This window comes from Anoplophora glabripennis, unplaced genomic scaffold (assembly GCF_000390285.2).
Source record: "Anoplophora glabripennis isolate ALB-LARVAE unplaced genomic scaffold, Agla_2.0 scaffold11, whole genome shotgun sequence".
Taxonomy (NCBI): Eukaryota; Metazoa; Arthropoda; class Insecta; order Coleoptera; family Cerambycidae; genus Anoplophora; species Anoplophora glabripennis.
Genome location: NW_019416496.1, coordinates 2520620 through 2537491, shown reverse-complemented (window position 1 = coordinate 2537491; position 16872 = coordinate 2520620).

Genomic DNA, 16872 nt, shown 5'->3' with positions numbered 1-16872 from the left:
TTATAGCGTCTGAAGTGACAGTACGTTTGTATCATCGGTATAAAAATGAACATCAAAGAGCTAAACAATAAGTTTTGTTTCTAACTGAGTAAAAGTTTTACCGCGGAATGTTTGAATTGATCAACCAAGTTTATGGTGATGAATGCTTATCCCGTAGCAGAGTTCATGAGTGATATACGTGGTTTAAAAACGATCGTGAAGATATAAATGATGAGCGACAATCGAAATATGTGATCACCACAGATTTCATCAAAACTATGCGTGAATTCATCAAAGATCAGCCAGAATCTTTATTTAAATTTATGGAATTGGAATTAAGCATCTCAGAAATATAGTTTCTTGCATTTTGGCTTCGGAAGCGTGTGGACGCTTTGTTCCGCACAAGTAGACTCAAGATCAAAAATTGTTCAAAGGACATCATACAGGAAGCCAAAAAAGACAAAAACTTCTTTTACAACACTGTGACTGGTGATGAAACGTGGTGTTTGTAGTCGGAAGGGGACTATTTTGAATAAAATAAATTGGTTTTGCCAAAAAACTTTTTGTTCCTATTTTTAAAATATCCTGTTTACTTTGGAATGTATGTTAAATTTTACACTAATCCTTCAGAGCGCTCTGTATTTATCTATACTCATGGGTACAATCAGAATTTTGCCCAAAAGTGGTTAAAATTAAAGCAACTTATTCAAATTACCAATTCTTATATTGACATTTCTTTCTGGAGCTATACTGGAATGTATCAAGGATGTACTGGATGTACCAAGGATATAATGGGATTTAAAAAAAAATACTGGGGATTTATCTGTACCTGATTGGGCACATGCGCATTAATTTAATTTCCTGCCTCATCCCCTTCTGAAACTGTTCATGATAAGAAAAAGAAATATCGAACTGAGCATTATTTTATTACTGTTATATTGCTATTTTAATGCTTAAAAATAAATTTAAAATTTTAATCAGAGATGTCTCGATTGAGTGTCGCAGGCCAACTTTTTCACATGTTAATTTTCAACAGTTTGGGGTAAAAAAATTATAAATGAACTTATTAATTCTCATCTGTTTGTCATAGGTGAAACGACCGACAAAGTATCAATACACTCATTGTCAAAGCACTGACAGAAAGCAACCTACTAATATATAGATACTATATCAGCATGACTAGTGTCGTTCTAATTGATTATGTTGTTGGGAACAACTACTCTGCGGGCTACAGCATTGACAAATAAGATATAACATGCTTTATAGGTTATCCAGATGCAAATTAGTTATAGGAGAATTTAGACTAGCTCTATATTAACAAGAAATATGGATTTCTGTTCAAATTTCGTCACGAAATTAAAAAATAAGTTTTTACAAACTAAAGGTGCTGTTGGACATCAATTGGTACTGCCAGGAAATTAATTAGAACAAATGCAAAATAAATATACTTACTTATAAAGTACGGGCGCGTTATATAAATAAATACAATTCCACAAAGAAAGAGCCTATTTGCTTATTGTAACACAATTATTGTAAATTATTGTAATAGGCCAATTTGTTTATATAAGCCTCATTTGGAAGCTTTCTAGGTATTTATTTTTCTTGTACCTCCTGAATTGCAAATGTGTAAGAAAGATTAAGGATTATAAAGAAATATGTCGAAATACTTTTTATAACTTTTTCATAAATTTCGTCCCTTCTATATAAAATTGGTGGTTTACTGAAAATTTTCTTTTTGCATTCTGCAGATGCACCGTTAATGATTTTTAAGCTAATCTATTCAGTTTATGTAAAAATTACAGACTACCTTTTACTTCGCATATCGTAGAGTTCTGTGCATAATTAGCCATTTGCTCTTCCGCACACTGAGATTCAGAATATTTTCGAATATTAACCATTTTTTCAGTATCGTAAAAGGAAACTCCTCGCAGAATTAAGCGAGGCCCTAAAATAGTCAGTACGACACTGGAATGCATTACCTCTAAGAAAGATATATTTTTCTTTTTGTGTTCCAATTAAGTAGACATTATAATTCCTAACAGATTTCCCAAACCTAAGGCCTGAACAACAATAAGTGGTTATTACAATAATTTCATATTCATTTTAATTTCCCTTGCAACTGTATTATTGAGCTTTCAACAGCTCCAGGTGTTAGGAATCCTATAAATTTTAGGGATTACAGTTATTGTGTTACTGATACGTAAAATGTTAATCAATAGTTTCATAAAAGTAGGGAACAAAGCCAGAATCAGTGTTTATGTATTTAATTTAACTGTTATATATACAAAATGTTTTGAAGAATTTTATTTCAAATACTTTATCTAATTTACTTTATTTGAATTTTCAACATTAAAGAATATCCCTCATTTTCTATGACTATTATTAATTGAATATTTATTACAGCAATTTTAAACTACTCTTCTGTTACTAAGTAATCTTGCGAAAATCATATTTATACAGGGTGTAAGAAGTTTGACTGCTATTACTTCAGTATGAGATACAGTAATCACAAATGAACAAAAAAATTGTATATTACAGGGGCGTAAGATTAACAGTTTTCAAAATACAGCGAGTATTAATATTGGAGAGTTTCATCACAACGTGACAACAGCACCGAAGACTTGTCCTACGGAAAAATGTAAACAACTATTATTGTGAAACATTTAGTAAATTTCAAGACAATTGTTTTTAAGTAAATAAAATAAAATGTATCGATTTTGTCGTACGAAGATAGTGTTGTACTTAAAGTTTAGCTCGAATTTTAGTAATTATGAATTTCTTAAAACAGGAACTTAACTTTCAATCAAATTATGAATTTGAAAAATATGTAATTAAAGTACTCCATGGTCCGGTAAATGACTTGTCGAGGTTCCCGTTCTTAATTTTTGCCGAATTATCCCGATTCCTCTCGTGTAAAGTCCCCATGTAAAGCCTTTTCCAAAATCTTTTCTCTCGGACTAGAATTCTAGTACTTATTAGTTGTGCCAATGCGAGTCCTATATCTGCTCTGTGTTCCGCAACGTTGATTTTTGTCCATTATTATTTTCAAATGACACGTGTGATCTTTCAACTTCGTGCTGACGAATCTTCTTCTGAGCTTAAGTGCTGTAATTAGTGTTAACATAGTTTTTTAATTTAGATGCATGTACCTTTAGTAGTTTTAGCGGTTTTATTTATTACGTGTTGATTTTTCGAAGGACTCTCTTGTTCAGAGAATGAAAACTTTAGCTACGTCCCTAGAAGAAAAAAGTGTACTCGACTAATAAGCCATGTTTGCCACAAATTTCTGAATACATTCGTAAAAAAAGTACCAGCCTGCTGGATATTTGATATAAAAAGGTAACAGGAGATTTGTAAAGATAATATAGTTACCAAAATCGATTTGTTGTTCTATATTTAGTAGTTTCTCTAAAATGGTACGCCTATGGTATCGCATTTCCAGCCCGTCTTACCCGTCGCACAAAACTACATGTTGAGAATAATCCTACAATTTTGGCACTCCAATACACGTCACAAATTCCTCTACTGAATCTTATTGGCTTAGAACAAATTAACAAGTGAATTCCGCACCCAACGCCGCCTCTGATGACTTATAGCACATCGTACTGAGTGAGCTCCCTGTAGAGTGCTCCCACTAGTTACTAACCATTTATTTATTGCGCATTGCTCGGTAGGTAATTGCTTCGGCCACACTGACCGATCGGTAGGCGTATCGTCACGTGCATTCTGGCCAATTTTCCTCTGATTAATTGAGGCGATACATCAGGTGCTATCAGTGTTGAACTTGGAAGAAGTCAGCCGGTATCCCACTGCAACTGGTGATCACTGGTGTCAAGTTAAATATTTGGGAAGAGCGAATTAATCAGTTTCAAATTGAAGGGTGTCTTGTCTGTTCTTTATAATTTTGGGAATTATGGTCAACAACTTGATGCAGCTCTGATAGTAATAGTAATTTGTGGGTGTTTTCTCACAGTTCGATAAGCCTTTACAGCTGTTGCAGATCCTGGATCACAAAATAAAAGTGAAACCCATGTAATGGTTATTAACATAATAAGTGGAGCATAGATATTATAGTCATATAATCACATAAATGTGTTAATGTAAATAATATTCTTGGTATTACCTATGACATTTTATTTGCAACTTATTATTATTGCTATTATCACTATTAATATCCTAATATGATATAATGTAGAAAAATAGAGTATTAAGATGAAATTTTTGTTACCTTGCAACGAGCATAAACATAGCTACCAGTGAATCTCTTAAAATTCTTATGAAAACTATGTCCAAAAAAACTGATATTTAATATCAGATAGTGAGAATGAAACCTCTAGTTTCAAATCTTAGGTCAGAGTCACCACGGAAGAAATACTAACAATCTTTTGATAGTTATGAAAAATGGTGTAGAGAAAAAATATGTTCATAAAAATTAGCGAGAAAGGATTATTAGTATATTTCATCGAACTAAGTAGATCACAAAAGCCTTTATCTTTTTGGTGCTATTACTGAATGTTAAGAATAGAAATTTCAATCAAGAAGAATGTCCATTTCTTGATTTTTTGATAGAAACACATAAATTTGACTGCACTCCTGAAGCGTAAATCAGAAGGGTACAAAAAATTTAATTCTCAAATCTGTAAAGTACTAAGAAAGAAAAAATACAGATTTCTAATGAAGGCAAACTAAAAGGAATTTCTGAGCATGAAAGTATATATTACAAATAATAATTTTTCGGCCAAAATAACGAGCGTTCAAATAAAAACGTGGTCGAAGTTGGCTCTGACACATTGGACGTAGGGAGTATCTTATAGCGACCAACTTAACCTCATTTCTCAACGAGCTGTATAGCAGCTGTCAGTTTCAATAACGTTAATGACTATATAACTTTATTTTAAAGAATAATCGTGATAACAATAACAAATAATTAAAGGAGCTGCGGAAAGTGTCCCCCTCCTTGTTATAACAATAAATTAAAGCAGCTACTGAAAGTGTCCCCCTCCTTGTTCCAAGCACTTTTCACACCTGTTCCTCAAAGAATTAAAGACATTTTCTAAGATGCTCGGGGTATTGTTAATTTCACGAATCTTGTCTATAAGTCGAGCCTGCAGATGGTTTAAATCAGGAATAGGCAGTTCAAAAATAGTGTTTTTAAGGTAAGGCCACAAAAAGAAATCACGCGGCGTAATATCACATGACCTCGGTGGAAATTCATGTTCAGCATTGAGACTTATTAGTCGATTTTGGAAAACTTCCCTCAACATATTCATCGTCTCGCCTGCCGTATGTGCCCTTGCGCCATCTTGTTGAAAGTAAAAGTTTGTAATTTCGTTTTCTTCCAGCTGGTTAACAAAAGGAGTGATAATTTCTTCTCTATACCTTTGCGCAGTAAGAGTACCATTAAAAAAAATAGGTCCATAAATCCTCCTTCGATTGAGAGCACACCAAACTCCAATTTTTTGAGCGTGTAGAGGGCCCTCGACAAAAAAGTTATCTGGTTTTTCAGAAGACCACATTCTCATATTCTGTGAGTTTACGTAACCACTTAAATGAAACCAGGCTTCATCAGAAAAAAAAGGTGATATTATGAAGTTCACCGTAGTTGTTTAAAAACCATTCACAAAATACAGCCCGTCGCGGAAAATCAACTTCATGAAGTTCTTGCTGACAAGTTAAACGATAGGAGAACAAACGCAAACCTTTTTTTAACACTGTGTGGCAGGTACCGACTGATACTCCCACCATTTGTGATAAAACACGTACAGAAGTTCTTGGCGCATTTTCCTTTATTTGTTGGACATTTTCTTTTAATTCTTCAGTCCGCTTTTTAGGTCGGCCGCTTCCTTCTTTTCTTGTTACACTGCCCGTTTCACGAAAAACATTAACACAACGCTGAACTGCACTTTGAAAAATTTTGTACTCAACAACGCCGGGAAATTGATTTTGAAATTCTATGAAACATTCCTCAATAGAATACTTCCATATTCCATTAATTTTGCGTCCATTTCTAAAGTAGGACTCTATGATAAACACTTTTTGTTCTTGAGAAATCACCAGTTTAAACACTTTTTAAAGCGAAAATATTCAAATTGATAGCGGCGATATAGCGCTTTGACAGATGACGTTTAAGTTCATTTGCTATGCGCTACGCCCTACGTCCAAATTTTCAGAACCAACTTGACCACGCTTTTATTTGAACGCTCGTTACTTTATAGCCTGTATTTATTTTAGTTTATTTTGATAACTGGCTTGGTATGTGTTCGAGAAGATTTTTCTGTTTGAAATTCTTCATAATATTCTTTGACAATTGGTATTATCTTTATGTATTATGTATCTGTTTATACATATATTTGCCCAATGTCCGTTGTTGAAACACACTGACGTGTTCTATAGCGTACCACACTTGAGAATAAATCTTCTTGAGTTGTAGGACTCATCATTCATAGATTATGGGAGGAACATCTGGTAATTGCTCACTGAAGCGTTGGAAATAACACGGACCTTAGTTGTGAGTTTTGTCCTTTATAATAGGATGATGGGGCATTTGCTTTTATAAGGAGTAACATAGATGGAAATACCTTCATATAGACAGACTTAAATGTTCTTGAAGAAAGTTTCAGTATAACTGGATAAGTTCAGCGAATATATTTTTTTATTTGTTGGAGTTTACATTAAGAGGAGTATCTCAAAATACTTTATCATGGACAGTCTAGAATACAGGGTTATTCACATAAAAATCTATCCTCTCTAGGTCGTTTACATTTTTACCTAGGATAAAATGGCAAAGACCATTTGCCATGGAAATGGAAATTTGCTAACGATTTGAAAGAAATATATAAAAAAACAGTTCCATTCCGAAAATATTTTTTGGTTTTTAAAAAGAACATTCTACATGTTTCTCATTAGGGTTCCTTTTTTTCGCTGATTACAGTAATATATTGTTGTGATATATAATTTTGTCAAAATTGTTGTGAAATAATATTTTTGCCAAAGTTGTGTTTGTTTGTGTTGTGTGTTGTGTTCTTTGTTTTGTTTGTGTAAATAATTTATGTTGGTTAGCTGCTGATTGTTAAATACAAACCTTTCTTTGTATCACCGTGTATTTTACCTTTTCTCTTGACAGCTGATGTTAGATGCTTGTTTTGTTATTAGTGATCTCAGGAGATTACAACTTTTACAACTTTTTGAATCGTTATAACTCAGAAACCGTGGCTCTAGGAAAAAAGTATTGATACATTTTTTATAGATAATTTTATGATCTACAATTTTTGTCAGAGGTAATTTTATGATAAAACTTACCGTTTAGCTGAAAACCGCGAAAACCCCATTTTTTGACCTTTGACCTCGAGTAATTTTTTTTCCGAGTACCGGAACGACGAAGAATTTTAATATGTTATTTTTAATTATCTTTTGAACAACTTTACTCACTTTCAGCTTGTAAATTTATGTATCTTTGAATGTCTAGATTGATCGGACTATTACAATGCCTAATTTTAAGCTATCTTGACTCCACTATAAATAGAAAAATGTATTTTTATAAACATAAAATAGATATTAATTGAATTCAGTAAAAATTCCTATGTTTTAAATAAGGAAACTACCGATTTCGTAAACGGATAATTGTCGTACAATTTTATAATGAATTAGTCAAGTATTATAGTTTTTGTCCAAGTAATTTGCCATTAATTTTATCAAAGTCCACTGTACCGACTTGAACTATCTATATTAAAGTGCTCATCTCATCATGTTCTTCAATTAAATTGTAGTAAATTATCTGATATACTTTCATCTTGTCAAAAACTATTTGAAATATCCGATATAAATGTATACTGCCCCCAAATTAATTATATTTTAAGCTGGCAAGTTAAAATATTCATGCGATTATGATATGAGGATATAAAGCATCATTTACAGCTTAGCTTCAAATAAATAAAAATATTATATAAACAAAATACAACAAAATAACTAGTTTCTACATTGTTGTATTTATTTCTTTATTTTTTTTATTGTAATGCTATTAATGAAATTACTGGTATTAAAAAAAGCACTAGGAAATATTTCGTTCATGCTTTTTCGAGGAAAGTGTTCAAAACAGTTATTTTCAACATTTTTTTTTACCTTATTGAGCAGGCAAGTGTTTTATAACTTATTTATTTTTTTACTAGTAACTTTCCAATTTCCGATTTTGGCAAATAATAGTCACAGAAAATGTAATTTTTATTGTATCAATAAATTGTTATAAATTACGGCAAACTATTAAATTGGGTCCATTTCTCTTAGATCTGGTATCCCTATTCCCAGTGTTCTGAATCACTATCTTCCGGATAATCATAAAAAATGGCTTCGTGATATCCCAAACCAAAAACATACCACAGAATCTTATACTTATCTAATCACCCCTACACTAATAATCCAAAATCGTTCTCCAATTCCTAGATAATTATATAATTTATTTTAATCTAGATAATCAGGAAGAAACCCAGAGGGCAAACAAATCGCCAATTTGGGAACCGTTAGATGATGTGAATCGACAGAATAGCTTATTAAATTTTCCATTTTCGACACTTTAGCCCAACAGGGTGAAACTGTTTTTTTTTAACAATTTTTTTATTTTTTTCACACATATAGATTTAAAGACATGGATTGGACTGGTACACAATTTTTTGTATCTACATTTAAAAAATACTTTATATTTTACATTTGTAACTACAAACGTATACCTACCATGTGTTTTTTGTATTTCTTGTTATATTATCTGTTTATCCGTTAAATCGAATTCGGTATTTTTTTTAATCAAATGCATTTATTGTAGATAATCTCTGAAATATTTACTAATTTTAATTAAACAACAAACAAGCGCGTTGCTCTTGTGGAATTAGGTATTTTTGCATGTCCAAATATCTGTTTGACCGTTTTACAGAAATAGTCGTAGTTTTCTTTAACACTATTTTTCTTTTCCAAAAATTTTGGCTGATCCTCATTGACCCAATCGTATTCGCAAATTTATTTATTCATTAAATTATATTAATTTATTGTATCATTTACAGATATAGGGGTTCCTCTCAAAACAATGTCTTCCATTAACAAGACTATTCTCTACATTATAATGAAATGTAGGGAAATTAGGGAATATGAAAAATTTAATGAACAAAACAATAATTCCGTTACAGGAACTATTTATAAATAATAATATGAAATCGGTAGAAATACAAAAGAACGTAATATTAAAAAAATAATGGGCTGCCACCCTATATAGAGAATTCTGCAGGGCACGATAGATGTGCTATCTTTGACGTATTAGAAAAGGTGTTAAACGTTTGAAATTAATAGTAGGGGGTCGCCATAATTCCTCTCAACGGTGGCCTTTCTAGCAACGCAACTCGAGCAGGAATCACGAAATCTAATGTTTAAATTATGGTTACAATTAGCCAAAATTGGCTTGGTGATTTACACTTAGACCGCTATAGATCTCAATCGAGGCCATTATGTTATTAAGAAGGTATGAGGAACCACGTAAAGATTAGCAGAACAGTTTTTGCGTGCGTAGATTGATAAAGGCGATTGAATTTCCTTTGGTTGGTATTAGAGCAGCATTCGTAAGATACTTGTAAAGTTCTATACAGGGTGTTAAAAAAAGGGTGTAAAATATTTAAGGAGGTAATAGTATGAACCAAAATAAGCAGAAAAGTCTCAATAAACATGGGTCCGCAAAGTAACGGTTGCGGATATATGGAATGTTTTATATTTTTTAACCCCTTTTTTTATTTTGCAAAAACGTTGTGTATTTTCTTATAATAGTTGGTTGATGTTTAGTGAAATAAACAGTACGTATTTGACAGTTGTTCTCAGTGCACAAGTTTTCTTTCGCTATGGCTGGTTACTCTAACGCAGAATTAACAGACATGCATTTCATGTATGGTCGTGCTAATGGGAACGCCACCGAAGCGCGACGTCTTTATGTTGACGCTTATCCAAATCGCCAGATTCCTTCACAACGCATGTTTGGAAGAATTCACCAAAGATTGCGTGATACCGGTTCCTTGAGCAAACAGTGCCATTTATCCGGAAGACCAAGGTCGGTATCCACTCCTAGAGCAGAAGAAGAAATTCTAGCACTGGTAGAGCAGAATCCAGGTACGAGTGTGCGGAGAATATCAGCCGAGGTAGGAATTAGTGGTCCTCTTGTTTGGAGAATCCTTCACGAGCAACTGCTTTATCCATACCATGTGCAACGAGTACAGGCCTTAAATCCAATAAATGATCATCAAGCACGTTTGGTTTTTTGCCGCTGGTTTCTACGTCATGATGCTGAAGACCCTCGTTTTCTTGCAAACATTCTTTTTACTGATGAGGCCGGGTTCACAAGAAATGGAGTGTTTAATTTTCACAATACGCATATTTGGGCCGACGAAAATCCTCATGCTCTAATAGAATCTGGACATCAGGCACGTTTTTCATTAAACATTTGGATGGGTATTGTAGGTGACAGGTTTCTAGGTCCTGTTGTTTTACCAAACCGATTAACAGGCGCTGCTTACCTCAACTTTCTGCAGAACACACTGTATGAGTTTTTGGAAGACATTCCTTTGAATCAGAGGCAACAAATGTGGTTCCAGCATGATGGTGCTCCAGCTCATTTTTCCATGGCCGTTAGAGAGCATTTACACCAAACTTTTCCACATAGATGGGTAGGAAGGGCCGGACCTGTTTTATGGCCTCCAAGATCGCCTGATCTGAACCCTCTAGATTTCTTTGTTTGGGGATATTTGAAGACATTAGTGTATGGTACTCCTGTAAATAGCCTGGAAGAGCTGCAGCTACGGATTAATCAAAAGTGTCAAGAAATCCAAACCAAGGAGGGTGTTTTCGAAAGAGTTCGAATATCGTTGAGACGAAGATGTCGTGCCTGCTTGGAAATGGACGGAGGGCACTTTGAACATCTTCTGTAACTTTGTTTTTTGTTTGTTAAAAGCTTCCTTTGTCGGTTTATTCCTAATAAAATAAAATGTTTGAAAAACGAATAGTGGTCCATATCTCCGCATCCGTTACTTTGCGGACCCATGTTTATTTAGACTTTTCTGCTTATTTTGGTTCATACTATTACCTCCTGAAATATTTTACACTCTTTTTTTAACACCCTGTATTCTTTAAACCAACGCAATATTTTAATATATTATTTCCTTAATAGTATTTGGTTTTATTTTAAGGCAATATTTTGATATATTTTTTAAGAAATTTTTAATTTTTTTGCAATTGAAAATTGTTTAACATTACAATTTGCCAAATTATGAAGAAACAAAAATCATAAATTTAATACGACCTACAATTATCTACTCAAACCTATCTGTACCTCTTGTAATGTTCTTCAATCTTATGAATAGCCCCTAATTCATAAGATTGAAGTTATTGAAAATTTTCTTAATATTTCATGGCAGAATTAAAATTAAATATTACTTTTCGAAGAAATAAATTAAATTTGTGATCCATCTTATCCGAAATTTTTTATGTAGAAATATTTCCCTAAAAATAAAACTTAATTTAACTCAATCTTTTGAGAACTAAGTCTGTACAAACTTACAAAAGAAATCAAATTTTAATAACAGTAGACTGTATTAATCGAATTAAAAGCTCTTTTCATTTCTTAAAAGTATATTTTCGTATAAAACAAGTATTAAATAAATTAACTGTTCATTCTCCATTCAATGGGATTATCATACAATTTGAACGCTAGTATTCTTGAAATGCCAGCCAAAACAAATACAAATAAATAATCTCGTAATTATAAATAACTTTTATAAATTTTACCTGGCATGTAGGTTATGATAAAGTCAAATTAATAATGAGGTATATCAAAGTGAGTGAAAAGAACGATTCAGATGTGGATATCACCTACAGAATCTTATGCCAGAAGCAGAGCTTTAGCAGGAGATATTTTTTGTGAATGCCACTAACATGTCACTACGAAGATTACGCGTAAGTACGTATATTATACGATTACTTTTTGCTGCAACCGCAAAAGAAAACGTCCCGTGGCAGAGACTTTATTTATTTTTTAATTTTCAATTCAAGCAACTTCAGGTTGCCACTCAAGGAGCGACTGTTATCTTTTTTAAATTATAAATGACATATTTTTATCACCGCTTACACCTCAATTCGAATTATGATTTAAAAACGCTTAAAAAATGATAATTATTTATTTACAATATTTTTGTTATGCGTACTTACTTAATATACACCCTGTTTCACTTTCTATGGAGCCACCACCCATATATTTCAGTTATTGACTGTTGTGACATTTTAGTAGCAAATAATTACCTGGAAAACTATTATTCGGAAATAACCAAATTTCATTTTAGTCATAAGCGTCCGATTCTAAAATTAATAGAGTGGACATTTAAAAAAAAAAATATGTTGCAAAAAAAAACAAAATTATAAGATGTAATAAAAGGGTTAGTTAATTAGTTAAAATGAAGATAATTATTTACTTGTTTAATGTTGCTATACTACTTTGCCTTTTTCGTAATTTATTTTAGTTGTAAATATTTTCAATAATTACACTGTAAAAAAATTTCACTCAAATTTCTCTCAGTTTTACTCAATAATGTATCAATTTCTGTCCACACTCGATTGACTGAAATTCTCACTCTATTAGTATGAGTACAACTGGGTGAAACTATTGCATCGGAAATGGGTGAGTTTTATTCAAATCAGAGTTACTGTTAACTATCAATTGAGTGACTTTTGACTCCATTCCGAACCTTTATCGCTTTCTCTCACACCTATTTTTTTACAATGTAGGGATTCTCAGATTCATAAGTTTTATGATCAATTAGATACACATATTGCTTGAGGATTAAATATATATATGGAACAAAAAACAAAAAGCAAAAGATTATCTAACAATAGCTTTTGAATTAACGGTTATTTAAAAGTAAAGAAATAAGATCTATGAGTACCTGGTCAAGACGTAGCAGCTTTCTTTTTCGTGTTTTGTCAGAGTAGGTTGTTTACTGTCATATTGACATCAATACATTTTTTCGAGTCCGATCACAATAAAAAAGGACCTACGAACTGCGGCTCCTGCAAGCCTGTCAGATTACTTCACAAGTTGTTTATATCCGATTTAATACAAAATACAGTTCACTAATAAAAAAGAGTCTTTCATTACCAATACAGTACCCATATCTGAGGCAATTATAGATAGCAAGATATTACATTCAGATTTGCTAAGGAGAAGTTTCTGGAGGTGCTGAATTAGAATATAGTACTAACTTTTAATAATAAAAGAATTGCTAATTATAGTTATTAAAATGCACTCCATTTTTAATTTTACAACCGGACGCATATGACTAAAATCAAGTTTATAGGCTATTGACTATGTACTTTAGATAGGAACTACAACGTAACAGAAATTTTATTGTTTGATATGTTCAAACCCTAAAAAATGTTAAAACTGCGGAGTGCTACCTTTTAAAGGAGTGCATTTTTGATAACGAAGTAAAAAGGTGGTATTTTCAGTTTTTTTAGTTTTACTCATTGACCTAGTAAACTATGGGCTGGCCCTAGAAAGAGAGGTCAATCGCGCTGATGTGTGCAAGGCAGATGAAGCTAGTTGAGGCAAATACAGGTAAAACAAATGATGGTACACGAGTATACCGGTACAAAATGCCGTAAACAAACTTTGAAGTAAATGTCATGTATTGACATTATTGATTGATGTCTTGAATTTTTGTGTGAAAGATTCGTAAAAACTAAATATGGTGTAATCGTGTTCTGCGATAAATTGCGTAAAGAGACGTTTCAGTGGAGAGAAAATTAAATTTCAAAGGTAGGAAAGAAGTTATGGTACCAACATGTTTACACTTTTCGCATCTTTCTGAAATTAATGACCAAGTAGAGTTGTCTCTGATGATAACTTATTAGATTATATTATTTCCCCCATTCTCAAAATAAAATGTCATTTTAATGTCAAAATTTTGCCGCTTTAAATGTGTCTTCAAATTATTTTTTAACATCAAACCGAATATAAAGAAAAAGTTTTAACTGAAATGTGCTTACAATGTACTCCAGCAAAAATTCTCTTCAAATAATGTGTTGAACGAAGAAAGCATCGACATAGTTTCAATTTATACAGTTCTGCAAAGCAAGACAATATGAAATATTTGAAACAACTACGTCAGAAGAGCTTGCAGTAATTTTAACCGATCGAGTTTATGATATCAGGAAAATAAATCGAAAAATACACAAGGAAGGCATTATAAAAACTATTTGGAATATCATAGCTAAAACAATTCAAATATTGTACTGTAATTAGGACAGTAATATAATAAACCCTTTTACATACCTACACTACTGGGAAAAATGTTTTTTTTTGTCTTTTAGTCTCTATATTATTTTTATAAAGTCTTTGAATACGGCCCAACAGAAAAAAGGGGTAAGGAATCGAGTATAGCCAGCCGATTGGTTGAATTAAATGTAACGAGCTACAGTCGAAATTCTGTGAACGAAGCTTAAGCCCTTACAACCTCCATCTCTCTCGCACACGTCTGAGCGATTGCCGTTTATATAGGCAAAATGACAGTTGGGCGAGTCCAGTAGTTTATAAGGTCTATGGTTTTACTCAAAAACTATGCATTTTTTCACTATAGTTGTCAACAGAAAAGTTGTAGCAAATTGAATTTTCCATGGAAATGAGACCTTCTGAAGTCAAAAAAAAAAATGTTTAACAAAAATATGCCCAAAAAACGAGTAAAAAAACAAAATAATGCGTTTTTTTTTGGTTTTTGGTCCACAACTTTTTTCTGAGGGGTTAGGACTACTTCACAGAAAAAAAGCTCATGTTTTTCCTTTAAAATAAGCGTTTACAAAAGTACCTACGACTAATAGAAACCGAGTTACATTGGATCAAAATTGGCTACTTGTTGGATTTTTGGCCAATTTTTGCCCTTTTTGACGATTTTCGTCTTATAACTTTTTTCTGAGTTAATGTAGGTATATGTATTCCTTTAAAAGCCTTTAAAATGGTGCCTGGTAAAAGTTTGTACAATTAAAATTAACCGAGATATGTCAATTTAATCAACGATACTTTTTCTTATTTTTATAAAATTTTTATTACTTTCGGTATTATTTTGTCTAATAAATTTATTTTTGTGAATGTGAAAGTTAAAATAAGTTTCTAGGTGATTGGATATTATTATTTATTAATTTGAACAACAATTAATCATATTTATCTTGTAAAATTTCGAATTATTTTAATTATTTTTTTACTTTTAATTAAAAAATTCTTAAAATTACCGTTTTATAGAAAGCCAAAAGCGTGGATTTGGAGTGTGTGAGTTTGAATTCGTATGTATTGAAGGTTTCTGAGTATGAAGTTTCTGAATTACAATCGACTGTTTGATGTCTAAGGGATCCTTAGTTGATTTTCGCATATTAAGAAACTGAGAAACTTAAAAATTTCAACGTGTGATATCTCAACGAAAAAAAAAAGATATTTGAGCAAACTTAACGGCATTCGAAGGAGGGAGCCTTGTAGATTCAATGTATTAGTTTTTTGAAAAAGAATAGATGGCATTACTACACAATCTCAAATGTGACGAAAAACAGTGTTTTTTGCACTTTTAAGTTAGGATATCTCAAAAACCTGACGTGATAGAGCAATTCTGCTGCCAGATTCGGAAATATATATTCAAGTTTCTGCTTCTAAAAAAAAGTTAAATTTTGTTGGTCTGTGTAATTTGAGCTACACTAACATTTGCAGCAAGGAAAATCTCATCTTCTAGATTATTTATTGGGACATCGAGAAAGCTTACAAATTCGCTGTCAATCGTTGCTTTTGGAGCATTGTATCTTCTAGATATTTCATCACGACCATTTTGGTATGAAGTTAAGACTACTTTTATGTTTCCTATGTCCCATTTTCCATAATATCTGCATTGTGGCACCTTATATAAAAAATAGGTGCCTAATTTGGACCAGTTAAATTTAGTAACTAAAAGCAAGTTGTTCAATTTAGGAGATTATAACCCCACTTTTATAGAGTTGTCATTGAAGATATTTATTAATTTTTTTAACAAAATACTNTAATAGAAACCGAGTTACATTGGATCAAAATTGGCTACTTGTTGGATTTTTGGCCAATTTTTGCCCTTTTTGACGATTTTCGTCTTATAACTTTTTTCTGAGTTAATGTAGGTATATGTATTCCTTTAGAAGCCTTTAAAATGGTGCCTGGTAAAAGTTTGTACAATTAAAATTAACCGAGATATGTCAATTTAACTTTAACTAATACTTTTTCTTATTTTTATAAAATTTTTATTACTTTCGGTATTATTTTGTCTAATAAATTTTTGTGAATGTGAATGTTAAAATAAGTTTCTAGGTGATTGGATATTATTATTTATTTATTTGAACAACAATTATTTATAAATTTCGAATTATTTTAATTATTTTTGTACTTTTAATTAAAAAATTCTTAAAATTACAGTTTTATAGAGAGCCAAAAGCGTGGATAGATGGCATTACTACATAACCTCAAATGTGACGAAAAACAGTGTTTTTTGCACTTTTAAGTTAGGATATCTCAAAAACCTGACGTGATAGAGCAATTCTGCTGCCAGATTCGGATTCAGCGCACCTAAATCCTTTGGAAATATATATTCAAGTTTCTGCTTCTAAAAAAAAGTTAAATTTTGTTGGTCTGTGTAATTTGAGCTACACTAACATTTGCAGCAAGGAAAATCTCATCTTCTAGATTATTTATTGGGACATCGAGAAAGCTTACAAATTCGTTGTCAATCGTTGCTTTTGGAGCATTGTATCTTCTAGATATTTCATCACGACCATTTTGGTATGAAGTTAAGACTACTTTTATGTTTCCTATGTCCCATTTTC